General features: G+C 43.3%; 1 protein-coding gene and 1 long non-coding RNA gene across 3 annotated transcripts in view; both read left to right on the top strand.

The window, feature by feature from the left end:
* LOC121013601 (guanine nucleotide-binding protein G(q) subunit alpha) overlaps positions 1-27462 on the top strand; it is a 322834-nt gene that overhangs the window by 19452 nt on the left and 275920 nt on the right. The gene's annotated exons all lie outside the window — the stretch shown is intronic.
* On the top strand, positions 17012-23721 carry LOC121013602 (uncharacterized). Its single transcript, XR_005782801.1, has 3 exons — positions 17012-17022; positions 19714-19716; positions 21968-23721. It is a non-coding gene; the product is annotated as an uncharacterized LOC121013602 (long non-coding RNA).

Consider the following 27462-nt stretch of genomic DNA (forward strand, 5'->3'; position numbering starts at 1 on the left):
GGACCGCGAGATCGTGACCTGGCTGAAGTCGGACACTTAACCGACTGCGCCACCCAGGCGCCCCAGTTCACTTTTGTTTTATTATTTTTTTATTTTTTTTTTTAATTTTTTTTTTTCAACGTTTATTTATTTTTGGGACAGAGAGAGACAGAGCATGAACGGGGGAGGGGCAGAGAGAGAGGGAGACACAGAATCCGAAACAGGCTCCAGGCTCTGAGTGGTCAGCACAGAGCCCGACGCGGGGCTCGAACTCACGGACCACCAGATCATGACCTGAGCCGAAGTCAGATGCTCAACCAACTGAGCCACCCAGGTGCCCCAACATTGGGCATTTTATTTTATTTTATTTTATTTAAAAAATTTTTTTTCAACGTTTATTTATTTTTGGGACAGAGAGAGACAGAACATGAACGGGGGAGGGGCAGAGAGAGAGGGAGACACAGAATCGGAAACAGGCTCCAGGCTCCGAGCCATCAGCCCAGAGCCTGACGCGGGGCTCGAACTCACGGACCGCGAGATCGTGACCCGGCTGAAGTCGGACGCTTAACCGACTGCGCCACCCAGGCGCCCCATACCATTGGGTTATTTTCTGTGTTCCGCGGGAATTGTTTTCCTCTTGCGTCACACCACGTCTTCACGTTTCGGACTTCTGTTTTTCCTCTACCAAAGTTGTCAACTTGCGTCTGATTGCTTCATTTCTCCATTCTTTTCCTTGTGTGATTTGCTCCGATAGCTTTCCTGCAATGCTGACTTTCCCGTGGTTGGCACATAGCTGGAATGATGGGAGTTCTGCTATACGATTTTTTCTTAATTTCTTTTTTAACATTTATTTATTTTTGAGAGACACAGAGAGATAGAGCACAAGCAGGGGAGGAGCAGAGAGAGAGGGAGACACAGAATCCGAAGCAGGCTCCAGGCCCCGAGCTGCCAGCACAGAGCCTGTCGCAGGGCCGGAACTCAAGGACCACGAGACCACGACCTGAGCCGAAGTCGGCCACTCAACCGACTGAGCCACCCAGGTGCCCCTGCTATACGATTTTTATTCCTCGACTTCATTTTTAAGTTCTGCAGTATCCTTATTTCCTCCCTTAGCTCTGACAGTTTTCTTTCGACCTTATTTTATGTTTTAATATCCTGTGTCAAACAGCTCACATTTTCTTAAGTATTCTTGATAGTACAGAACCGTTATACATTGTTTTTTTCTTTCCTTCTGTTTCCTAGAGTAAATCCTCCAGAACGTTGTCTACATTTTCCTTTCTCGCGTGTTCTGCGCCTTGTCCTCTTCCGAGTGTTTCACATTTTGTCTGGCCCTACCGTTTGTCCAAAAATAGTGTGGGTGGAATCTCATTGACTTCCTTCCCTATTTGTCTTGGGTCGGTTCATGTCCTTCCCTTAGCACTTGAGCCGGAGGGCTGGCCGATGATGGTATATATTGTTTTTAGTGCCTCTCTGGCCAGAGTAGGGCAGTATGGGAGGCTCCGTGCCAGTGGACAGCCTCAGTCTGTGAGCTTTGCTGCTCCTCAGTTTCATTGTATTTTACGTCCGGGCCCACTTGTTCCTCCTCTTTTGGGCGAGCCAGCCTCTTTGGTGAGAAATCCTTCCGGAGAGTGCCTTGTCGTTGATGGCTTTCAGGTTCTGTGCGTCCCTGTGGGTGTATTTCCTTGAGGCCACTTCGTAAAGTAGGAGTGCTTTCCGCCCTCAACCCTGCCTGCTCAAAGGAAACACGGGGGTGGGCTGCTCAACACTCTCCCCTTAGCTCCTCCACAGCTCGTAGAGGCAGGAAGGTGAGTTTCAGTTAAGGACTTACTTACCCTTCCAAGTCAGGGGATGTCAGGAGTCTTTCCGAACCTTTGCCACTTGCTTCCTTCAGCTCTGCGCTATTTCACAAGCGTAAGAGGCGTGCATATTCCCAGCAGGCTCTATTTGGTCCATTTGTATTGCTCCTGATGGATAAGTCCTTTGCTATTTTAAAAACACTTTTTTAATGTTTATTTTTGAGAGAGAGAGAGAGAACGAGCCAGAGAGGGGTAGAGAGAGAGAGAGAGGGAGACACAGAATCTGAAGCAGGCTCCAGGCTTTGAGCTGTCAGCACGGAAGCCAACACAGGGCTCGAACTCGTGAACTGCGAGATCATGACCTGAGCTGAAGTCGGATGCTTAACTGACTCGGCCACCCAGGCGCCCCGAGTCCTTTACTATTATTAATGCAGATGAGGTTTTTCTCTGCTTTTCTTCTTTTCCTACATTTTGAGGGGTAGAAAGGAAGTTATTGTTTTTTAGAGCCCTTTGCTTTTTTTCCAGGAAGTCGGCCTATGAGTCTTGATGACTGTAATGAACACATGTGAAGTTTTTCATGGAGAGTTACAATTACAGAATCTCAGTGAAGGATGTGTTTTAAAGTCCAAGCTTGTACCCCATATTTGAGTCACCTCTGTAATGTCCCCCAATTTCTCATTAGCTTGTATTCAGTAGTGGCCACATCATTCCCCGAGAGGAATTAATTCTTGGGTGATTCTTGTTTGTGAGGAAATTTTCATCTATTGGACTTTAGTCTGTCCTGAAACTCATCCTGGGTTCGTTCTTTGGGGACATTGGGACTCTGGAACCCACTGGAACACATCTGCTCCTCCAAATAATTGAGGTTGGCCTCATGACACTCCTAGGCCTCGCTTTCTTCTTTATGCGAAATATGAGGCGTTCTTTCCATCGTTTCTCAAAAGGCAGGGATGAAATCTTGTCCTGTGTCATCCTAGGTGTTTTCTTTTTGGGAAAGTAAATAATGGAACCCAGCCCTTGAGGTACAGTCATGAGGTCAGAGTATTTGGGTATCTTTTCTGAAACTGATGTATACGTGACTCTGGAAACCTTTGTCTAAGTCATCCGAAGAAATACAGCAATTTTGAGTGCAGAGGGCTTCTCTACCTTGTTTGTTCTTTATTATTTTTTTCAATACAGTCCCACCTTACCAGCCCCATTTTGACCTGTGGTCATCTATGATCTGCATACAGTCCTTGCATTTTTTCATTTCTCTCTGTCATGCATTTGCACGGATTTTTTCCATCTCGATTACTGAGGGTACTTATTCCTATTGAATTTCATTTTTATTCTGTGGGAACATCCTTTCAAGGTCGAGATCATTTAAACTTCCCCCCCCCCCCCCCCACATCTAGCATTTGTAATCCAACCCAGTTCATTCTCAGGGGATAATAGATGAATCTATTAGAGAAAGATTCATAAACAATTGCATCAGGAAAAAGAAGCGTTTTTGTTAATACTGTCAGTAAAGACATGGGATGTATTAGATTTCAGGACAGATCCCCACAGTCTGTCATTCAGTATGAATCTCTGATTGATTCCAAGTGTATAACTTCGCTGTTTACTTACCTAAAAGATCTATAAAGCCAAAAATCCAGTACTTGAATTTGACCTCATGTTTAGTTTGTATCAGTATAAAAGAGAACAGGGAAATCAAGAGAAGATACAATACACCCGCTTTTCCTTCCTCATCTGTGGCCTGGTCTCCCGTCATAGAAGGAAATCAGGTTGCTTAAGTGGGCCTCTCTCTAGCACCCCTAACATTGTACACAGTAGGTGGTCTGTGTTAATCACTCCTTATTACAACCTGAAGTTTGGGTTGCAACCATATCGTAATGTCCCTTGTCATTAAGGAAGGAAGGAGCATTTTTTGATTGCTTGTCCTGTGTGAGTTCAAATTTCCATGTAGAAGAAAAGGAATATTTTTGGAGAAGCGAATTTTATTTGCTACCTATTCGCTTCCCAGCCAAATTGGCTTAGTCTCTCCTTTTTCTCTCTGTAAGGCAAGTGTTTCTTTGAGAGAGAAAGCCAACTTAGAATTCTGTAAACTTTATTTTACAGGGTTTAACATTGTGCTCACATTTTTCACAATGACATTACATTTTTTTGTTTAGGAAATTGAATAGTTCAGTGGAGGTTTTTTTTTTTTTTTTTTTTTTTAATCTACCTGATTATTTAATGTAAATAAACTCTGTTCTTCCAGTTGGATGGTGGGGATCATGATGGGATGGCAGTTAGTAAATAATTCTGTTTCTTGGGCAAAGGATTGAGACGGGATCTTGTTCTCCCTTGCCCCTGCTGCTTGGTTGACTCTAGCTTATGCCCACGAGGCTGTCATCCGTGGGTAGAAGGCCCTTCTTCACAGTGGGTGCATACTGAGTTCAGGACAGTGGTCAGCCCAGGATACTTCTTTTTTCTAGAACTCGTAACCACACAGGTGGCTTTGTGAAGATTGGGGCATGTCAGCTTTAGAGGGCAGCGCATTCTCCCAGTCCTTGTGTATGTGTGCTGGGTCCTCAGGCGTCTCAAACACTTCAGCGTCATTGTTTTGAGCCTGACCTTGTTGGAAAGGTGGGCTTAACACTGCTTGTAAGAGCCTGTCGGGAGTAAGTTAGTTTCCTCATTAATTTGGTAACAGACCACAATGACTTCTATTCTAGCGCCAGTTATTACAGCTTGTCGAAACGCCCCAGGTCATTTTTGTTTCCTTCTGTCACCCATGAGAATTATTCTAAAACAGTTTTTGGCCTTTACACCAGTGTTTTAAAAATGGTTCTCTATCTGGATTCGTAACAGGGCACAGTGTCCTAAATCCTAAATCCTAAATCGTGTTACAGGTGACACGATATTACATGCCTTTCTGGAAACTTCAGCCTTGGACGCCAAACTGAGTTTTCAAAAATGCACTGGCTGCGTATGGCTAAGTCAGGGCCACGTTCTCAGTTGTGTGGAATCTCACCAGGCAATGATTGCACGTGGAAGTATCCCTGATTTACCAAAGTGCTGTTTCAGGAGCTGCCCTCGTCACAAGTGTGTGCCTTATGTAATCTCAGTGGTCAAGATTCGTTTTCAGGAAAAAATGTGGTTGTGCTGACATTTACTTGAAGCAAATGAAGTGTAGTTCATATCTGTTGAAACTGAAATTAATAATACATGAGTGCTTTTCCCGACCCTCATTGTGTGTTCTTGCATATAAATTTTTAGAACTCATGGTAAATCAGATGGTGCAGAGGCTGTTTGATTCCCCCCGTCTTCTCTGTTTTCCAGTGGGTGGCTTGCTTGAACAAGGGAGTGCAGTGAATAAATTTATCAGCAGCAGAATCTGTATTGACACAATTATATTTCTTGCATTAAAAATAAAACATCTTGGTCTAAAGGTTTCCATTTTCGTAAGTATCCTTTGTTTGCAAAAGAAAACCATCTTCTGGATGGCTCTTGACCATGCTCCCAAGTGTTCCTTTCCAGCTGAAAATGAGTTAAGGGACAAATGTTCATACTGGGTCTTTTTATATTGGCAAGTGTTTCCCCCTCTGATTGTTCCTTTCCTCATAGTCCCTGGATGATGAATAAGTTAGAAGAAAACTTCACTGATCTTGAAACCATAAAAACTTTGTGTACCAGTGCTTTTTAGGTACACAATGCAGTCTGGCCAGCCTCTGTGTGTAAAATCTCCCTACTGCTTAGCAGGGACAGTCTGCACGCACTGGCTGAGTGCTTTGGCAAAGCCAGGCAGTCTAGGTTGCAAAGAATGCTCGGCCCCGCTCACATTTTCACGAGGAGTTAACATCCTCGCACGCAGGGCCGTGCCTCAGTAGCAAAGGACTGAAATGTGCTCCTAGGCCAAGAAATGCAGCCAGTCACCTGGTGTAGTCTTCCAAGGCGGTATCTCTGACGTTAAGAAAATTGTGCGTTAGGTTGCAAAATCTTCTCCTGAGTTAGGAGGGAAGTCTCCAAGCTGACTTTGTTACTTTTAATAGTTTCCCATTCCCACACATAGGTAGCCACCACTACGTCCTTCATAACTTTGCAGTAAGCTTACAAAGGCTTTTTTTTTTTTTTTTTTTTTACAAAAGGCAGTACTAATTAGATACATGCAGATAAGGGGGGGGAGCACTAGTAGGTTTATTCCTTATTGTGTGGTAGGGTTTGTTTTTTCTTTTCTGATTTTTTTTTTGGTGTGTGTTTAAAAGCCAACTTTTTTGTGTGTTTGAGGGGAAAGTTGGGGAGGAGGAGGAGGAGGAAGGGGAAACAGGCAATTTTTTTTTTTTTCTGGTTGGTTCCATATCTCAGTATAAAAGACACGCCTAATGAATTGGGATCTTGTGGGACAGGAGCTATATATTTCTTTTTTTATTGACATAATTGCAGCCAGATGGAAATGTGTAATTACATTTCTTATTATACATATGTAATGGATTTGTTTTATGTCTTCCTACTTTCTGAAATTAGCCAACAGGTTAGAGCTCATTTTTCCCAATAGAACTGGGATATGTACCTACATCCTTGTGTTTAACTTGACCAACCTCCCTAGAATACCTCTTTATGGCAGTTTGCGTCTGGTTAAATAGGGCTTTAAGTCAGTAGTCTGATTAGAATTAGAATGTGTTGCAACCCTGAGCAGGGAGGAGTTAACACAGCAGGTCTGACCGCTCTTCTTAGAAAGGTCGGCTTGCAGGATTTGCCATTGGCGGGTGGCTGGGAACTTGGGTTTCTAGAGAGTTCCTACCACTGTCAGAACTGATGAGAGTGCCTCATGGCACCTAAACCTGCTTTCCTTTTGGGAGTCTGGAATCTCGGCAGGTGCTAGGCAGACTGCCTATTTGACTGACCCCCGATAAAAATCCTGGACTTGGAGACTCAGGTGGCTTCCTTGGAAGACAGCATTTCACATGTGTTGTCACAGCTTGTTGCTGGGAGAATTAAGTGCATCCTGTGGGACTCCACCGGGAAAGGTCCCTCGGAAGCCTATGCCTGGCTTCTTCCAGACTCTCCCCATCAGCCTCTTCCCGTTGCAGATTTTGCTTTGTTGTAATAATCACAGCCTGAGGACAACTGTATGCCGAGTCCTAGGAGGCTACCAGGTGAACCATTGAACCTAGGAGTGGTCCTGGGACCCCTGACTCAGACCTCATCATCAGATTCTAAAGCTCTCAATCTGGTTCATGTGTAGTGCTCTGGGCCTGGGTGTTCACACTGCAGCCTGGCCTGGCACCAGAGGCTGCCCTGGGTACGAGAGGAGCCGGGATGGTGTTCAGGTGAGTTCCTTGAGAGCACCAAGTTACTATCCAAATAAATGCACAGTGACGGCATTAGCATTTTTCTTCTGTAATACGTCTTGGTCATTGCCGGGAGCCAGACGTTATTCTGTCTGCATAGAGTGCTCTGTTATTTATCCTTCAGCTGGTCATAGGCCTCTTCCTCCAGACAGGACCGCAAACCCCCACTTCCCCAACATGCTGAGCTCACAGGAGTGATGGACAATGGGGGATAGTGGGGACACGAACTCCCCATGGTCCATACACCTTTCACATTGCTCTCAGGTGACTTTTCTTACACTGTATTGATTATGACTGTCATCTGTTCAGATCATTAATTTCTTCCCATTAGTTGTAAAATAAGGGCCAGATACCTTCATCTGTCAGTCAAGGTCATCTGATCCCACCCTTCCTTTCTAGCCTTATTTCTTACTGCTCACCTTCAAGCATATGACACCCTGGCTAAACCCAATTCTTGGGCATTAAGCCTTTTCCTTCCTTTTTCCATCTTCACATCTTCATTGCTGTCCTCCCTTCCACCCCTCCCCCCAACCTTTATCCCCTCTACCTGCCAGCTGCGTCCCTGCCCCCCCCCCCCCCCCCCGCCCCGCCTCAACATCTCTGCCTGTGCAAAGCTACCTCTTCCTGAACAGCTCGGATCTCCGTATTAGTTGGAATGTCTGAATGCCTGGGATGTTTTATATTTGTCACATGTCTGATTATTAGGTCTGTGCAGGAAGCATTGATGGGAGAGTAGAGACGTGAGACAGGTCAGGGAAGGCAGCCGATAAATGTGCATTATGAAACCGGCTGCCATGGTGGACAGTCAGAGCTCAAGCCTGGGGAGAAGCTGTGGTTCACGGTGTCTTTTCTCACATTGAAAGGACATGTGAGACTTTGTCTTGGCCCTCAATTAATCATTTAGGTGGGGATGAAAGATAGTCAATATGAAAATGATAGGAATCCATTTGTAAGTGTTCAGGGCTGTCCAGTGATACTTGGATATCTGATCACCCCCCCTCCCCCGCCACTCAGTCTTGATTTCATATATTTCCTCTTGTTGCTGGATTGTACAAGTTAGGAGTGCAGATTCCTCATTGAAAAGGTATGATCTTGTAGATATTGGAATTTATCTAAAGGCATGATTGTATGCTGGCACAATTACAGAATATCACAGAGAAAGTATAGTATCCTAGCTCATCCTCGAGAAGTAGGTCTGTGTCGAAAGGACTATAAGGAGATCAGGGACATCACAGCCATTGTTTGCCTCCGTACCCAATGTCTGGTTTGGTGTTCAGTTGGGTCCTAAAGTTACGGAAGATACCTCTGTCTTCCAGTAAAAGCAGCAACTAAATCAAGATTCTTGATTTTTTTTTTTTTTTTTTTTTTTTTTTGGTATGTCTTTCTTGTGTTCCTCTGTTGAGTTCTTCTCTTTGGGTCCATAAACGTTTTAAATATTCATTTCATAATCCTGTCCACTTTGGTCCTTCCCTGGCCTTCCCAAATGGTGCAATCTCTTTCTGTAGATCCTTTCTGTGGGGTGGCTTAGAGCAAGGAATAAGTGATAAAGCTGTTTCTCAATTAGACTGTCATTAAGGGGGGAGGAAACATGTTTTCCTTGGATTCATTCTCATCACCTACTGAATAGTCTTGTGTGCAAGACTTGACTGCTCAAGTAAAAAGAATTCAAAGAAAAAAGTGAAAATCCCTGAAAAATAGTATCAGGTTCTCCCATATTGACGAATCCTTGTCTTCTGAGTACCTATACAACCCTTCTACGTTGTGATGCCCTTCCACTTGTGTGATTTCATTTGAAACAGGAAAGATTGTGATGGGAGTAAACATACACAGTCCCCATCGTGAGTGGCCCGGAGAGGTTATGTGACCTGGTGGAGTAGAGTCCTCCAAGTTAGTCCTACAACTTACAAGTATTATAGCACCGGTGAAGTTTTTAGGCCTCACAGCCCCAGCTTCTTTATTTTTAATCTAAGGATCTTGTGGGACAGGACAGTCTATGGGTTGTCCTGAAGAGTAGAGAAGATGGTGAAGACAAGCACATGAGCGCATCTTAGCGAATGTTTCTTTTTCTTCCCCTCTCAGTTTCCAGTTAACAGGAGCCGGGACTAGAGGAAAACGTGGGCCTTTCAACTCAACACATGGCTTCTTGAAAACAAACCAAAAAAAGTACAAAGGGGCATGACAATTCAAAATAACACTTTGTATAATTTCACTGGCTGATACTGCCTCATGATTATCGATAGCTGTTCTGCTTACTGAGTGCATTCTAATAATCCACTGTGTGGGAATATTTGTTTCTTGACCAAACTCAAGACCCTTAGTGCCTTATTTTATAGAAATAATTGTAGAGAAATAAATGTCTTTGTTTAGTCTCTTTATTTCTTTACTGTATTCTGACAGAATTAGATGATTGCTACTCAGTTAATCACAACGTTAGGGGGGCATGATTTGTTTTTTTGTTTTTAACCCTGTGTTTATTTTGATTGGTTGGTGTATCTGTTTTGACCGGTTGGTACATTTGTTCTGATTGGTTACTGTGTCTGTTCTGATTGGTTGATGTGTCTGATCCAGTTGTTAGGTGTATACTGTTTGCTTGCTAGATATTTTGAATCTCACTGGGGATTACATGCTCTTAAACGTTTTCTCTTTGTAGGGTTTTAGGATGTGTCTTTTAAGAGGGAAGGTTATTTTAGTAAATTCTACCAAATTAAAAGATGAATAGTTAAGAATAAGCTAGTTTCCTGTTTATGACTCTTTCTGAGCAAGCGTTCATAGTTATTGTCTAAAATAATCTTAAGTGAATGCTAATGGGACTATGTATTATCAGTCCCACACTGGAAGGCTAATTATCCGTCTGTAATCTTAGCAAATTATTATGCTTGTTGGTGTAATCCATGTCAGCGAGGTGACACATTGTAATTATGTATTCATTTTCGCTTACTCTTTGTCTTCTACATGTATCATCAAACAGGCTTTTATTACAGTTAGGGTTATTCTAATGGCAACCACCTTCACTTGAAATGACACAAAAACCTTCCCTTATCTCTGAGCCACATGGTCTTTCTTGAGACGTAAATGTGATATAGCATCTGCTGCACAATCTTTTCTAATGATCTGTGTATAGAGACCTTAAAACTGCTTTGGTTTCTGTGTCTGAACTGTTGGATCATTAGATTTACCCGTGGACTGATGCGTTTCTGTGAATTCCACTGCCATAAATATGTGGGCCTATTTTTTATTGCTCTACATTAGATTTTTCCCTGTGGATGATCCCATAGTGTTCAGTCCAGGAAAACAAATGAATTGTTAATGCTACTCCCTTTTGACTGCTCTCAATTGTAATTTAAGGCGGTATATCAGATTTTGGTTACTAATAGTTTCTGTTTTCTAATATTTGAACCTTTGTTAGATGTTTTTCTCAAATAAAAGTGTCTTGTTCTACTCGTAAGAGCAAATTTATTTGTTAATGTGTGCAGTGAGTACTTTCTAAGCATATTAATTTACTCTTAAGTTATAATCTAAAACTGATGAGGGATCAATCTGTTTTGGCTTCAGGAAGACTAGATACTCATTTATTAAGTGTTACGTCCTACTAGGGCCTTAATAACATTATTTTGTTTTCCAAGTAGGGAACTAACTCACTCACGGGACCTTGTTCTTTCATTATTCATATTGACTTCAGATTTTCCATATTTGGTGATTTTTGGTAGGGTAGCATATGAAATTTGATTTTAGAGTTGGCTTGGAGCTTCAATAATAATAAATTGTTTCTTTGTTATTCCTTTTCATGTGTGTATCCTCAGCTCTTAGCATACACGAGGCCCAGAATAGACAAAAAATACTTGTTGAAATAAATAGCTCCCCAAAGTTTTGCTCACGTCTTTCTTTTGTTCAGTCACCTGGCAAGAAAATGAGGTCTGTACGCTGACTTTGTCTTCAGAAGCCTGATTCCTTCGTTCTTGTGCAGATTGGCATTATGTAATCTTTCTACTATTGGAGAACATTTTCTGTGACAGCAGACTCCTCTGGGTGAATGAATTTATCAGCTGTTGAAATACTGAGTTTGTGTTTAGAAAAATGCAGAAGGCTTTGTCGGCCAAGCCTAAAGAGGTTGTTTAGCAGAAGAGAGGGGAGGTATTGAAATCAGAAAAATTTGCTCTCTATTGATGACCCCCATGCTGGTCACAACTTCCCAGTTGGAGTAAATTCTTTTGTTAGATGATTGGAATTGAATCTGTAAGCCGAAATTATTTGCTTGCTGATTCTGTTTGCATTTTAGGAGAAGGATAATTCTAAACTTCTGCAGTTACCCTACCCGTGCTGCAGATCGATGGCTCTCCATTGCAAATTCATCTTTCTCTTCGAGCCTTACTGCAGTGGTTCTTAAATACAGTTAGTAAGCACTTAGGTTTTTGATTTCTTACAGCACAAAGTAATACTGACACTTTTATTTGAGAGTGGTTCAACGAACCTTAAGACTTTATGTGGTGTTTTCTTTTTGTTTGTATATGTTGATGTAGTGGAGGGTGATTTCTAAGTAACTATGTAATCAGAGAATCTGAAGACATTTCCATAAAGGTAGTGGTGTGTGTGTGTGTGTGTGTGTGTGTGTGTGTGTGTGTGTGTGTGTGTGATAACTAGATTCAAATCCACTGCTCCAGGCACTTGTGACAGGGAACTGGTTACAGTGACCGTCCAGATGTGGAAAGTAAAGGGAACGAAGAGAACAGGGATACTGTTGCCACTTTTTTCTTGGATAGGAACCAGAGTATAGGTTTGCTGAGAATCACCAAGCGATACTCGGCGCCAGGCACTGGTTTAGGCAGTTGGTGTTGGGGGTATTTCATAGAAACCAGATCTTCACTTCAAATCCGTTTTGAAAGCAGATATGGTGTAAATCATTTTAAAAACGCTGCAGTCGAAAAAGGCAGCTTGAGCCACGCCGGTGCCGTTTTTTCTTACTGTGAGTGTGTTGTCGTTATCAGTTAGTGGGAACGCCTGAGGCGGCCTTCAACAGGAAGCCGAGTGGCTTGACCCTGCCCTTCCTGCTTAGTAAGTGGCCACTAGCTCTGCTTACGCGGGCCTTGGAGGGAGGGCTGGGTGTTCCGGCTGCTGGCTGTGTGTGTGTGCGTGTGTGTGTCCAGTGTCCGTGTATATGAGCGAGAGAGGGAGATGCAGAGAGATGGACCGTTGGATCCTGTAGGCCGTGGTGAATGCCTTCAGTTAAGGCAATGGTGCACCTCTTCCCCGCAGCTGCTTCCTGGGCACAAGTCCCTGCTGTGGCGCATCCTCTTCCTAAGGAAGTCACTGACCATATTGACTCGTAGTACAGGGACAGTTTGACCGGAGCCTCTTTCAACTCCCCTTTTGAGAGCTCGGCCCTTGGGGAGGATATGCGGGGACGCCTGGGGACCGCCCCTGCGCACAGGGCGCCAGGCACAAATGGCGCGGTGCGCCTGCAGCGGGAATCTGGGGCCCGGGTGAGGACGTGGGCCGGCCGCAGCCTGCCTTGCACCCTTCTCAGTCAGCTCGTGCATCTGTTGCTTCGGCAGAGCTGTCTCCTGCCTGAGACCTTCACACGGGGAACCAGGCTGGCGCGACTCTTGACCACGAGGCGGGGAGTGGGGGGGGGTGGGGGGAGGTCTGTTACCTGGTGAGAGGAGGCCAGCCAGGCCTGGTGGGGACCGAGCACGGGGAGGGGGGTGCGAAGGCAAGGGGTGGCCCAGAGACAGATCAGTGCAGCAGGAAACTGGAGCTGGAGGAGCCCTCAGGAGTCTCTGGAGATGAGAGAGGCGGAAGTGGGCATCTCAGCTGAAAGTGCGAGGGGAGCCCACACCCTTTCAGGTGGCGTTTTAAGGAAGAGAGTAACTGCAAAATCCGGGGCCCTGGTGGGGGAACCCAGACGGGTTCCCTCCATGTGACTCTTAGCTGGTGGCACGAAAGCTCACAAACCATCTGTTAGGATGGAAGGAGCCCGGTGGCTACAGGTGTGGCACCAGCATCACCTGGCCAGGACTCAAATCCTGACTCCTGACTCCAGGTACTTGTTGTCTGCATGATAAAGGGCAAAGGTCACTTTATCTTTCCAAAGCTCTCACTTGACTCGTCTGTGAAATGGGGGATAATCACAGTGATTGTTGTCAAGAGTAAATGAGAGACTATGTGTTAAATATTTTGTATGGAGCCCAGTGGTAGTAAATAAATACTCACTAAAAGTTAGCTGGTGTCATTGTTGGATGTGTGTCTGACTTATGTTGGTGGAAGGAAAGAACAATTAATGATTGTAAAAAGAACACATCTTATTTCTTATTTAATGAGATCAGAACAAAGCATATCCTTCAGACGATTCTTTTTGTGAAATAAAGGGTTACAAAATTAAGTTTTATGCAAAGGAAAGGCATCTTAAAATCTGTTATTTTAGGGGCGCCTGGGTGGCTCAGTCGGTTGAGCATCTCGGCTCAGGTCATGATCTCACGGTTTGTTAGTTCGAGCCCCACATCGGGCTCTGTGCTGACAGCTCAGAGCCTGGAGCCTGCTTCGGATTCTGTGTCTCGCTCTCTCTCTCACTGTCCCTCCCCTGCGTATGCTCTGTCTCAAAAATAAGTAAAACATTGAAAAATTTTTTAAAAAATGTTATTTTATTATTTTTATTTGTTAAGTGATCTCTACACCCAATGTGGGGCTTGAACCCATGACTCTGAGATCAAGAGTCGCATGGGCTACCAACTGAGCCAGCTAGGCACTCCTTAAAATTTTGATTTTTAAAAAAAATTTTTTTAATGTTTATTTTTCAGGGAGGGGGAGAGAGAGAGAGAGAGAGATACAGAGACAGGGCATGAGTGGGGAGGGGTCAGAGAGAGCAGGCTCTGAAGCAGGCTCTAGGCTCTGAGCTGTCAGCACAGAGCCCGACATGGGGTTTGAACCCACAAACTGTGAGATCATGACCTGAGCCAGAGTCAGACACGTAACCCACTGAGCCACTCAGGTGTCCCTGATTTATTTATTTTTTTTGACTGCTGTCAAAGGATTTCAGTGACAATGTTTGTGCCTGTTGTCATGTTTGCAGTGAAAATCGGTACGTTTTTCCATTATCAAAAAATAGAATAAAATAAAGCCCCAGACCAACATAAGTTCAGGTTAATTCAAGAAACGTTGCTAGGAATTGGTCCTGGGAACAGCAGAGTATTTTTTGGTATGTGTTGAAGAGCTCTTGTGTCCTGACCCTGCCTGGATCCTTACTGCACTCCTCCAAAGGGTGCCGTTTTATGTGGCATTGTGACCGTGTGCCTGTGAACAGGGAAATGTTTAGATAGGGTGATGCTTCCTTTATAAATAAGGAATTCTTTAGTCTACTTCTGTCTGCAAAGAGTACTCACATAGATTCCTTAGTTTTTTACTCCTAAGGAATTAAATTTATCAAACCACATATTTTACAAATGAAGACAAATTCTTGTCATCTTATGAAACCAAAGTCTCTAATGAAAATCAAGAAATGAAGATTCCGGGGGCACCTGATGACTCAGTCGGTTAAGCAACCGACTCTTGGTTTCAGCTTGGGTCATGATCTCTTGGTTCATGAGTTAGAGCCCCGCATGGGGTTGTGCGCTGACAGTGCAATGAATGCTTAGGATCTCTCTCTCCCTTTCTCTCTCTCTGCCCCTCCCCTGCTTGCTCTCTCTGTCTCTCTCAAAATAAATAAATAAACTTAAAAAATTAAAAAGAAAAAGAAATGAAGATTCTGTATGGCTTGACAAGTTTCAGTCATACAGAAGGTTGTGTCAATGATACCGTTAAGCTTCTACTCTCCGACTTTAACTTTAGACCCTGAACCTTCCCCCACCTTCATTTCCCACCTCAGTTGTGCTCTCCCTGGTCACATTAATATTGCTCTGAATGATGAAAGTGAGGAGAAGAATAACAACACAGTGGTTAAGAGCGTGGCCTGTGGAGCCTGAGAACCAGAGTTTGCATCTGGATCTGCCACTTAATAGCTGGACCGTCTTGGAGAGGCTACACGTCTTCTCGATCTCATGTCCTACGTGTATTTCAGCTGTGAATGGGGTGTTAATAGTACTTTCTCAACTGTACTACCTTTGCTGTGAGGATTAAGTCATGAGTTTGCAAGTGTAGGGTACTTAAATTTGTCACATGGCAAAGCACTATGTATCCATTAACTGTAATTTTAGAGCATTGTGATAGAGTCCTATGAGCTGCTGTGGCAAACATGCCTCATATCAGTGACTTAATTTAGTAGAAGATTGTTTCTCATTATTTGAAGTCTAACATGAGGTTGTTTTTTTTTTTTTTTTTTTTTTTTTGGACTGGTGGGGACCTATCAAACCAGGTGGCACTTGTTCTTAATAAAAATATTCACATGTTAGAATAGCTACCCTAAAAGAGGAGATCTTTCAGCTGAACCCAGCGTTAGTCATATATGGTCTGTATTTAGACCCAGCCCCAAGAAGCTGCTGATAAAGATATACCATGGGACTACTTTGGGTTTTTCAGGTCAGAGTTTTTAAAAAGTCCTGCAGGAGGGAAGTTGATGATTTGGAAAGGGGCAGGGGGTAAAAGTAAGCTGAAATATAGGAAAGCAAAGAAGTAGTTCGGTCTAGATGAAAGTAGAAAATTGTGGTCCATGTTGAGGGCAGGGAGGAAGGGGACTTTGGGTTTGGAATGTTGTTAGTGATTGAGATGTGTCATAAGCGGGTCTGGAAGCAGAAGCTTCTCACAGTGAAATCAGTACGGTTGCACATCACCAAATAGGTGAATCTGAAGTGATAGCAGCCCATTAGGAAGGGTGGATGAAATGTCCCACACAATTCTGAAGGGATAGTAACAGATTCATAGACATCTCATCATAAAGAGAAAGCAAGCAGAGTAATAAGGCTGATTAAGTCAATAGAGAGTATTAATGTGTTTCTGGCATCCAGAAATAACTACAGATACGCCTTGTCTACAACAAACTTCGCGTATTTGAAGTAACAGGACTTCGCTAGGGAAAATTAAAATATTTCCTCACTTCCTAAGGATTTTCCCCTAGTCTTTGTTTTCAGACCTCATTAGCTTAAAAGTATGATTTTATGAACTACCTTGAATTTGACATAAATCATTGCAAAATGATACTTTACAGCTAAACTAGTCTTGAAATATTTTTTTCCCGTTGACAATATTTCAAATAATACTATGAAAGTGAATACGTTATAATAAATTATAAATTTATCTGGACTTTTCCTCATTAGGTCAATACATACATAAATCAAGTGTGTTGATATTCCTTTGTTATTTGCTTAGTTTTGCTTATAGCGAAGACAAATCTGGAATATCTGATATAGTCTACTTATATATCAGCCGTTAGATAGATTTTCTGACAACTAATTTAAAAAATTGGGTATCAAAGCATATTTCTCCATGAGAAGGCAAACCATAAATTTTGTGGTTTAGACTTGTAGGGCGTATTTAGAGCTAAATTAAGTTGACTTGCATTGAATTTAAGAGCTTCTAATGCAAATGCAGTCACCATGCATTTTATATGAGGTTGCCATTAAGATAGGCAGATATTCAAACTAACAGTATTGGAATGTGCTTTATAGATTAGGGATGTTTTAATATTATAGTAGGGAAATAAAAAAAGTAATTCCACCTAAAATCTACCTTTTCTCTTTTGTTTCAGATCTCCTAGCTTTTGAAAAGTTCTAGAAACAAAATAAATTGTTTCCATACCTTCTGTTGGGGTTACATGGATTAAGAATTTTCCATCTTAGGGGCGCCTGGGTGGCTCAGTCGGTTAAGCGTCCGACTTCGGCTCAGGTCATGTCTCACGGTTTGTGAGTTTGAGCCCCGCATCGGGCTCTCTGTGCTGACACCTCGGAGCCTGGAGCCTACCTTGGATTCTGTGTCTCCTTCTATCTCTGCCCCTCCCCCACTTGTGCTCTGTCACTCTCTGTCTCTCAAAAATAAATAAATGTAAAAAAAAAATTAAAAAAAAAGAATTTTCCATCTTCATTTTTTAGGAATTGTTCTTCTACTTCTGGGCCTTTTGCCAGATCATTGCCCTCTGTCACTCAAAAGTCCAAGAGGCTTAAAAAAAAAAAAATCACGAAATATATTTCCGTGTTTCTAATTCTTTGTTTTCAGAATAAAACTCAGTCCTATAAAGCGAGATACATAGCATTTGGTGACCTTAGTCCTTCCAATCATTGCCTCAGGTGTGTGTGATGTAAATGCCAGAAGCCCAATGGGAAACATTCGCCTTCTCGTGGAAATGAAAGCAACTGACTTGTCAGTTTTAAGTGTTTCTTGCACGGCTCAACTTTGCAGAGGACAATGGCAGGAAAAAAAGGAAGAGAGGCGAACCAAGAGGGAATGGAATTCTGAAAGGAGCTAAGAAGGTAATGGGTAGGATGGTGAAGATAAGAGGATGGAGTGTTGAAAAGTTGATTCTCACAGCAGTTCCGTCTCGTGCTGCTTGTTGCCCTGCTGGTCCCCATCAAGGACTGTACTATTTATTATTACAACATGTCTGACTTGAGGCCTTTGCTGGCGTTTGAGGCCGTTTCCATTCCACAGTGGTTTCCTACCTTGAATATATTCTTTCTGCTATGGTGAGAAATAGCACTGACAGAAAAAGGGTAAAACGGAAGCGTGTATCTCTTGAAGTGATCGATTTACCGTGGTGAGCCTAAGTCACCAGAGCGTCCCGGCACCATTGACAAGCACCTGCTTTACCGCGAAGGGTTCTCCGACTGAGCAAGGGCTATGCCAGCTGCAAGGGCTGAACAGCCATATGTCAACTATAAGTGGCAAATACTCTCAAACGAGTGGAGAAGCAAAAAGTCTTTGTTTTACTCTGTGCAGACTCTATTATGGAGATTGAAAGCAGTTTCTATTGCTTGGGTGTGTAAGTTGCCTTGAAATCCGAAATTAACAGGACTCTATCAAATACATGTCGAAGGAAATTCATTTGGCATGGAGATAACTGACTCCAGTAGAGATTGGCTTTTGTACATATGAAAAAAGGTCAACATGGAGGTATGTGAGGAATGCTTTCTTAGGTCATGTGTGTCTAAGAAAGCAAGCAAATAAACATCTTCTCTTTGTGTGCTGAAAGGCCGGAAGCACTGTCTGTTGGCATACCACAACTACTCCCAACTTCTGTGAGTCCATTTTTCATGACCTCTGTCATCTAGAAAACTGGCTAGGCAAAGGTTTTGGATTCCAACTCCTTTTTATACTTAGACTGCTGGCTCCAAAGACAGAACTTGTGATAACGTTAGGTTTACACACGTGTGTGCTTGTCTGCGTGTGCTCACAACCCCCCGTGAGTTTCTTCAGATGCTCAGGGAAAAGTGTGGAAAGCCTGATGCCTTTGGGAAGGACTCAGGAAAAAAGCTCAAAAGAAACTCATTTTCCACAGAAATCCTATAAACCGGTGAGGCCCTGAATACCTCCAGAATAAAAGCACAACTCAGAGTTTGCAGGAAATCTTTCCAACCTTCTAGTTATCAAAATACCATGAACATATGTGGGCACAGAGTTTTCATTAGCTTTTGTAAATAACCAAACCGGAATACGTGTAAGTTTCATATAACTAGAGACATGGTTTAGGAAAAACTCAGACTTTACTCAAGTCATTTATGAGATTTAAAAAATGATTTTCAGAAGGGAATGTACATTACACTTACGATAAAAAGAAGTGAGGGGAAAAAGGGCATCTCTTTTTTTTTTTTATACAAATGTGATGTCATGTATCAAAACATTTTCAGCAGTAGTACTGGATGAAAAGAAAATTAGTAGTAATGTATTAAAACAATGTTTTAGCAAGCTGTTGGTAGCAGAAACACCCGATTCTAATTGGCTTCAGCAAGGAGGAAATTAATTCTTTCACATAACCAGTGGTCCAGAGGTAGAGAAGGCTCCAGATGTCCCAGTGCAGTGCTCTGGTTCTCAGTGGCTCCTGCTTCTGTGAGATTCTTTTTGCTTTACGCTCATAGCAGCACCAGCCACACTTTCCAACTCCTTATCCGGATGTAGCAAAAGCAGAGACAGAAAGGTCTGTTTCTTCTAGCGTTTTCCTTTTTGGGAGCGAGGCACACTTCCCCAGTGTCCCTCCAACACATAGCCACCACCAGTATCAATATTCAATCCTGTTTTGAGTCTGAGAGTCAGACCTGCCTCTGGGGTCGGCTCACTTGACGGGGAACCAGACCTTGGACATAGTGATCGTCTCATTCAGGATTCACACGTGAACTGAGAGCAAGGTCACACACCATCCCTTGAAGTGTGTGATGGGACGGACACACTAGCTTTGCTAGCAAGGGTTAAGGGGGGGGTGGGTGTTGAGTAGGCAACCGGAGGTATCTGGTACATGATGGAACATGATGGAAAAGACTGAATTCTTAAAAACACGGTAAAATGTGTCTATCAAATGAAACCTTTGGTTTTCTAGGTTACTTTAAAAATTAATATTTTTGTACGTAGTTATTTTTGTAAAGAGAAGATACATTTTGCTAAAAAATAAGAATTTATCTTGAAAAATATCCTGAATAGAGCAATTACAGCATTTGGCACTGGGTTGGGGTTGAACATCGTTTTGTCTTTTTCACCAAGAGTGAGGGAGTTGGAAGTCCGTAGCTGAAACTCATCTTTGATCTGTTTGGGACAGCTGTTGGCTTCCTTGCTAAATCTCATGAAGTAATGTCCAGATGAAATAAGAGTATTTAGACTTGAATCAGCTTTCAAAAAAGTCACTCGTACTTGAAAGAGGGTTTGGCAGTGAGATTAGTGAGAAAGATACTATTGTGTCTTCATAGAATCTTGCAATATGTGGATTTTTGACAAAACTTTGGGGTCTCCCATCATTGTCACTAGAATGATAATGGCAACATCTCTCCTTTATTCATCACCTGCATGTTCTGCCAGGCCCCATGCCCATTGAGTGGTATGTTCATCTTTTTTTAAAAAAATGTTTCCTTAATTTGAGAGACAGAGAGAGCAGGGGAGTGGCAGAGAGAGAGGGAGAGAGAGAATTCCAAGCAGAGCACAGACCCCAACGTTGGGCTTGATCCCACGAACCGTGGGATCTTGACCTGAGCTGAAATCAAGAGTTGGATGCTTAACTGACTGAGGTGCACCCCCCACTTTTTTTTAATTAAAAAAAAATTTTTAATGTTTATTTTTGAGAGAGAGAGAGAGAGAGAGAGAGACAGAGTGCGAGCTGGGGAGGGGCATAGAGAGAGGGAGACACAGAATCCGAAGCAGGCTCTAGGCTCTGAGCTGTCAGCACAGAGCCTGACGCAGGGCTGGAATTTACGAACCACGAGATCATGACCTGAGCCAAAGTCTGATGCTTAACCGACCTAGCCGCCCAGGTGCCCCCGTTTTTTTTTAAAGGATGAAACCTACCTGGCATGCTCCCATCCTACAAGGGTGGCAGGTGGGCATGGAAACCAGGACTGTCCAATCTTGACGCCCGTGTTTCCAATATATCATCTTCCTTCAAAAGAAGAAACATGAATAAGGAGTGATTCTGGCCTCTATTGATGGAAAGGTGCTTAATCCAGTCCCTGGGCAGATGAATCACATGCTCCAGCCTGCCTTTTGGTTGCAGTGTGGCAGGTGTTAAAGGAAGTTCCCTTTCCCTGTCTCCCTCCCTCCCAGTTAATTCTTCTCACTGCAGTTGGTTATCCTGTTGAAGCAAAATCAGCTTTATTACTGCTCTGCTGAGAGCCATCTGGGGGCTTCCTGTGGGAGTAGAAGCTAAACTTGTAGAGGGTGTACTTGTCTACCTTCTCTGTCCCTGCCCCCCTCCCCTCCATTCCCTGACACTGTCGCCTTTTACTCTTCTCTTTCTTCACTCTGCTCCTTGTTCCATCCCGCTTACCGTTCCTCGAACCCATCAGCGCTTCCTTTCCATTTTCAGGACTTCACCTTTGAGGTATGTCCATCCCGGACTGCTCCCCCAGCAGAACCAGCCTGGTGCGTTCCCTGTTCATTTACGGGCCTGGTGTTTGTCTCCACCTACTAGAAGCTCTGTGAGAGGTTTTATCTGGTTTTGTGTATTGCTAGACCCCATGTGCCGGAATGGGACCCAACACGATGGCTTAGTAAATACCGTTGGCCAGATGATTGAGCGATTCGTCCACAGACCACAGCCCTGGCTGTGGACCCTGAGGGAGATTGACAGGAACACAGCATTGCTTACTTGGCAGACCTCCTAAATTTAGATGCCTCTGTCAGGTGAGGGATGTTCAACCCTTCCCTATCACCTGGGGTGAATCACAGTTTTGTGGTTTTGTTCGGCATCTTATAGTCTGACATTCCTCAAAATGTGGAAGCTAGATGTAATTCTTAACTGTGAGAAAACTTTTCCAGTCTGGCTTCAAGCATTGCAGAAGTCTTGAAGGCAGTCACCCAGAAGCTTCCATGTGTCGATGACTGTGCAGACCCAGAGAACACTCCAGATAATATTGACCCTTATGTAGTTTTTGCATGGTGCTGCTCGTAGATGATAAGCCCAGTGAAGGCGGAGCTTCATATCGAATCGATACTGTTTCTGCTCCCCCAGCAGCATGATGGCCAACCAAGAAGCGAAAACTAAGTCAGACTAACCAGCCACAAAGAACACGGGTAGAACAGGTGAGTCGCATTTCCAGACGAAAGATGCATAAGGCAGTGGTAGTAACCAGCTTTGACAGATTGAACCTTTGCACCTTTGCACCCTGAGTAGCGTCTGTCGCTTAGACAATATTTCTGGGGTGCCTGGCTGGCTCGGTTCGTAGAGTGTGCAACTCTTGATCTTTGGGTTGTAAGTTCGAGCCCCATGTTGGGTTCTGTGGAGTTTACTTAAAAGAATAAATCAAATCTTAAAATTTCTTTGAGCATGTGCCAGATACTGCGTTAAGAGCTAGGCATATAGTGATAGAAAACAGAGTATCCTCATGAATCTTGCAAGCAAGTAGGAGAAGCAGACATTTAACCAGGACACACGTAAATAAATGAAAACCCATGATCAAAACTCTGAGGAAAAAGAAAAAAAAAGTAGGCAGTGGGTGAGGGAGTCATGCTGGAACAGGCCAGGGGGGACCTCTTATAGAAACTCAAGGCATGACCTTTGAGTAGGTGTGAGAGTCCTGCTTTCAGGAGATTGTTTCGTGGCTTTCATTAGCAGTAGTCACAGGGAGCCTCGAAGGTCAAATCTGGATCTCTGTAAGAAGGTCCACAACATTGGGAAGTTTAATAAGATGCAGAGGTTCTAGAAAGAGAATGGCAGTTTATATCAGGCAAGCAGTGTTGCTTAGGGCAACAGGGTTCTGTTGCATGGAGTGTGTGTGTGTGTGCAAATAGCACGTGTGACCAGGATATTGAGGCAGAGGCTATGGGACGAGGGGAAGGAGTGGCGGTGGCTGTAATCCACACGGTGGAAGAATAAGCAAATACTGATGCGGGATTTACTGCAATGCTAGGAAATTCCGGGAGATAGCCACGGCAGTAGAGGTGGTTTATACTTTTTGGTCTCCGTGTTTCAAATCATAAGGCTGTGTCAAGTCAGACTGTTAGAGGAAAACACAAAAATAGAAAAAAAAAAAAAGAGTCTTCATGTCGTATCAACAAGATCAAAGTTGGTTTAAATTTGCTTTGAATGATGGCGGTTTTTAAAAATTCGCTTGCGCTAATCTAGCAACACCCGGTTGCTTATAGTGTTTTTGCACTGTTAATCCCTTGTACCTGTTAATAGCATGTAATGAGTAGCATACAGCTCATCTTTAGTCTGTGGAATATGGGTTCTGCAAAGATGACTGCTCACAATTAATTGCTTCAGCTTCTTCCATCGTCTCAAGTGATACGGGTTTCTATAGGAGGAAAACCAAACAAACCCAAACCTCCGCAGACTCTTTTGAAAACCATTTTAAAGCAACTAGTTTACGTCCACACCATAGAATTGCCATTTCTTTGCCATGATGTCCGGGTGTCAGGACCTGCAAATGGTAGCCGACTTGATGTCGAATTCTCCGCCTTCTCCCCTAAGCTCTCAGATGCCTGAATCCAGCCAGGCGTGAGGATCCTTCCATTATTGACTCAGAAGCTTGGTCCCTTTGTCGGCTTCCGTGGTCAGTCAGGCCGTTTTTCTCCCTGGCTCTGCTCAGGGTGTAGAAGGAAGCCCTGCATCATAGCCCCTGCATTTCTGAGATGCATCTGTTAAAACTGCAGTTCCCCCGAGAAGGCTGCCGCACGTAACACTCCAGGATCCGCATGGGGTTAGCGCTGTGGCTCAGTTCCTACAGGTCCTGGGGACGCCGTAATTATCATGACTTCATCCCACACATTTGAACGTTATTGTGATAAGTCTGTGATGGCAGAGAGCTTCAGAAGCTTAAACAAATCTACTTCAGGGCTCTAGCCTATACTTACAAATATTACCTAAAAGGTTACTCATAGCTAGCTTTTTTTTTCTTCTTTAAATTTTGACCCAATTTCTTTTCAGAATAGACTGGCAATTTACCTGTCTGTTCTCCATGGGCCAACTTTTAGGGATGTGATGTTGTGTGAAGGGAGTTTTTTTCATGATGTTGAAAAAAAGATATTTTAAGACAGTAAAGCATATTAATTTGTAGATTCCTTTTTTTAATGTTTATTTTTGAGAGAGAGAGAGAGAGAGAAAATATGAGTGGGGGAGGGGCGGAGAGAGAGGGAGACACAGAATCCAAAGCAGACTCCAGGCTCAGAGCTGTCAGCACAGAGCCCGAGTCGGGGCTCGAACTCATGAACAGTGAGATCATGGCCTCAGCCAAAGTTGGAACCTTAACCGACTGAGCCACCCAGGCTACCCGGTAGAAGTGTTCTAAAGAAAATAAAAACGTAATGAATTTATCCTTTTCAGAATCTTATATGTTCCAAGGACTTGGCTAACGATTTCATCAGTAAGGCTCTTCATAATAGTTATACGGGTAATTGACCTGAGGTTCGACAACTTCCTGGCGGTGCCCTGCCTGGATACCTGACCACTTGTTGTTTTTCTATTTGCATTAAGGCAGTGACCAAGATGATTTTTGAGGGGAGGGAGATATTCCTTGGAGGACAGGATAAAAAGTTAGTCTTTACTATTTTTGGTATCCCCCCCACTGCTGAGCACAGTGACCCATGTGCTGCGGATCCCAGTCAAGCCAGCTGTCGCCGACATTAAGTTCAGACTGTGACTTCCAGGGAAGAATCTCCCTGACTAAGAGAGTGGGTCACGGTGAAAGGTCCCTTGAGTCACCAAACTCTTCTGTTGATGATAGCAAAGCCAAGACCAGACGTGCCAGTGATGCTGATTTTACGTGCATCGGTCACTAACACATTTGCTGGGTTTTCATAAAATGCGAGAAAGTGAACACAGACTGACTGCTCATAAATCCGCCAAACCCCCTACAGGCAGAGGGCCTTGAGAGAAAGAAGCTAAGGGCACAGCTGCCAACTGAGGAGTGAGGCAGATAGCTCTTTGAAGAGGCCCAAGGCCACCCCATTCTCCCAGGGTCCCCTGGAGAAGTGAGGGGCAAGGCTGGCTGGCTGTCTGTGTGAGGAGATGTCTCCCAGCAGGCTGAGAACGGAAGGGTTGTGGACATGCCCGAGGCTACCCACAGAGGAATTTGGAAGTGAATAAATAGTCACATCTGCACATTCCCTTAGAAGATTTTTCACAGCTTGAACTGGCTACTAAAAGGTAGCACCCCCCTTTTAAAGAACGTTTAAAAAAAAACAAGGATGCAGTTGCTTTCTGTGAGAGTATGCTTGCTGTTGATGTTCAGCGCTCTATAAATGTATATTAAGTAAATGTTACTACCATATGTGAGTATGGTAGTGAGTATGTGAGTATTCTATTAGCTGTTAAGTTAAATCAGCTGTTAAGTTAAAACCAAAATGCCTGTCCCTATGTAGAAGGTGTGGAAAGAAACACAGTTTCTTTCTTATTTGGTCCTTCAGTATGGCAGAGTGCAGAGTTTTGAAATATTTGAAGAGTTCAGGCATTGGTATATTATGCAGGTACCAGTTGGAGACCCACATACGTCTTTTCTTTATGACGCTTCTCCAAAAAATGTTTCTCTTGTTAACGCTTAGATTTGGTTTGGGGTTTTGGTGTTTTAGACCAAACACTGGATTTAGGTAAAGGATTCATTAATGAGAATGCATTTTTCACTACTGCCCAATGAATATTTGATGGCATTTTTGTTGCCTTGAAATGGTAAGATGCTGTAAATACCTCTGAACAAGCTTTTCAAGAAGTTCATATTACTTCTCAGAAAAGCTGACGTTCGCCTAACCATGATAAGGCAGGGCTGTAGTCTCCCTCCTCCTCTTGGGTATATCTGTCTCTTATATTCAGCCAACTCCATGAAAAGGTTTAGAATTTCCCCTGAGGTTTCAGGAGCCCATAATGTTATTACCATAATTGATCGGTCTTTAACCTACCCACTTCTTAAATAAGAAGATTCACTTTTTATTTTTTCTTTTTGCCAACACCTGTAGTCAGATGGTTCCCTGTTTTTTTTTTTTTTTTTAAAGTGTGTGTCAGAAGTGGCTCCTTATAAAGACTAGGATCATTTCCTTTTCATAAAGCTTTCTGAGAATAGTGATACTGCTTTGCTAAAAATGTCTCTTCTGCAGAAGAAACTTTCCCTAAGCACGCAAACACGATGAGTGTGTGTGAAATGTGGCCAGTAACGGTAGCCATACTTGGCGAGTGACAGGAGTGAACAGCAGGTTTGTGCGTTGTCGGCCTGGGAGGGTTTAGATGTGGCCCAGCCTCCAGGTGGGAACCTGAACCGCATCCCAAGAGACATGCCTACCTCAGGAGGCTAAACACAGAAACACTCTCCTCAAACCTAGCGAGTCAGTTAATTAACTGGATTTATAATTCCATAATTGAGACTCACTCTTATGGATGGTTAGGCAGTTAACTAGCCATATGGAAGTGATGTGGAATTCTAATCAAGGTGGAATTGAATAGCAGGGTAGAAACTCGGCAGGTCCGTGGCTTCTGTGCTGTGGGAAAAAGGGATCTGGACCAAGGATGAATACCTGGTTAATAAGGTCTTGAGAAGTGCCTGATAGCTTTTTCTTTAAGACTAGGGATGCAAGATAGAACTATGAAACACGAGAAAAATGAGATTTAAGTTGAGATTGGCAAAAGGGGTATTTTATTTTTATTTAAAAAAATGTTTATTTATTTATTTTGAGAGAGATGGAGAGAGTGCAAGTGGGAGAGGAGCAGACAGAGAGGGAGAGAGAGAATCCCAAGCAGCCTCCATGCTCAGCGCGGAGCCCGATGCGGGGCTTGATCCCGTGACCCTGAGATCATGACCTGAGCTGAAATCAAGAGTCAGATACTTACCTGGGTGAGCCACCCAGGCACCCGGGGATAACACCACATCAGCCCACTGGACTTTTACTTGGTCTCTAAAACAGAACATATAAGCTGGGAGTGCATGACCAGCTATGAACTGACTTGGGTCACGGTAAATGTGATTTTTGTCCCTCTACATTTACACCTGCCTCAGTCTGCTTTGGGGTCCTGTAGCTGTCCCTGCCTCCTGCCATCAAGGCTCCCCGGCTGTGCTGTTTGGCAGGATTGGATTTTGTCAGTTGCCTCCCACAAAGGAAATGCTCAGGAGGCATATGTTGCAGCGCCTTTCCGAAATAGTTGAAGATGTCACCTTCATAAACGAAAGGACTGGATTTATTTTCTTTCTCCCTTCCCTTCTTTTGATGATCAAAAGACAGAACATTTTAAGTACTCCCATTTCCCTCCCCCCCAACCCCCTTCTTGACTGATTGGAAGAAATACTGTTACATGGCAGAATATTGGCAGTGAGTAGAAATACAAAGCAGGTTTAACATTAACCTTATGGAGGAACAGTGCAAGACCAGTGGAGTGATGAAAGAAGAGGCTTACTAATAATATTACATACTAGTATAATTAAATAAATATGGAAAATTTCGTGCATTTAGATGGTGGTCTAGATCCTAACACTTAACCACTCACTTTCAAACAGAAGCTATTTTTGTAAGCACGTAGGAGTCTAGTAATATTTTTTGGCTAGAAATCATTTAAAGTTTACATCACTGTATAGCATGGATTAAGCAGGTGCAAGGAAATTGAAGAAGAGAATGTTTAGATTTCAGAAAGTGAATTCCATGTAACTGTGAGAGGTGGAGCTTGGATTAGTGCCACAGTTTTGTGGAAGACGCTTTAGTGACACCGTGTTTCTGTGCCTGATTCTTATACACACACACACACACACACACACACACACACACACACAGAGGTACAACATGTGGGAGTATTCATTGTCCAGAATTCTAGAATTCATAATTTTGCAACCAGATATGAATTCTAG

The sequence above is a fragment of the Herpailurus yagouaroundi genome, unplaced genomic scaffold (genome assembly GCF_014898765.1).
Source record: "Herpailurus yagouaroundi ecotype Mexico unplaced genomic scaffold, PumYag 199, whole genome shotgun sequence".
Taxonomy (NCBI): Eukaryota; Metazoa; Chordata; class Mammalia; order Carnivora; family Felidae; genus Herpailurus; species Herpailurus yagouaroundi.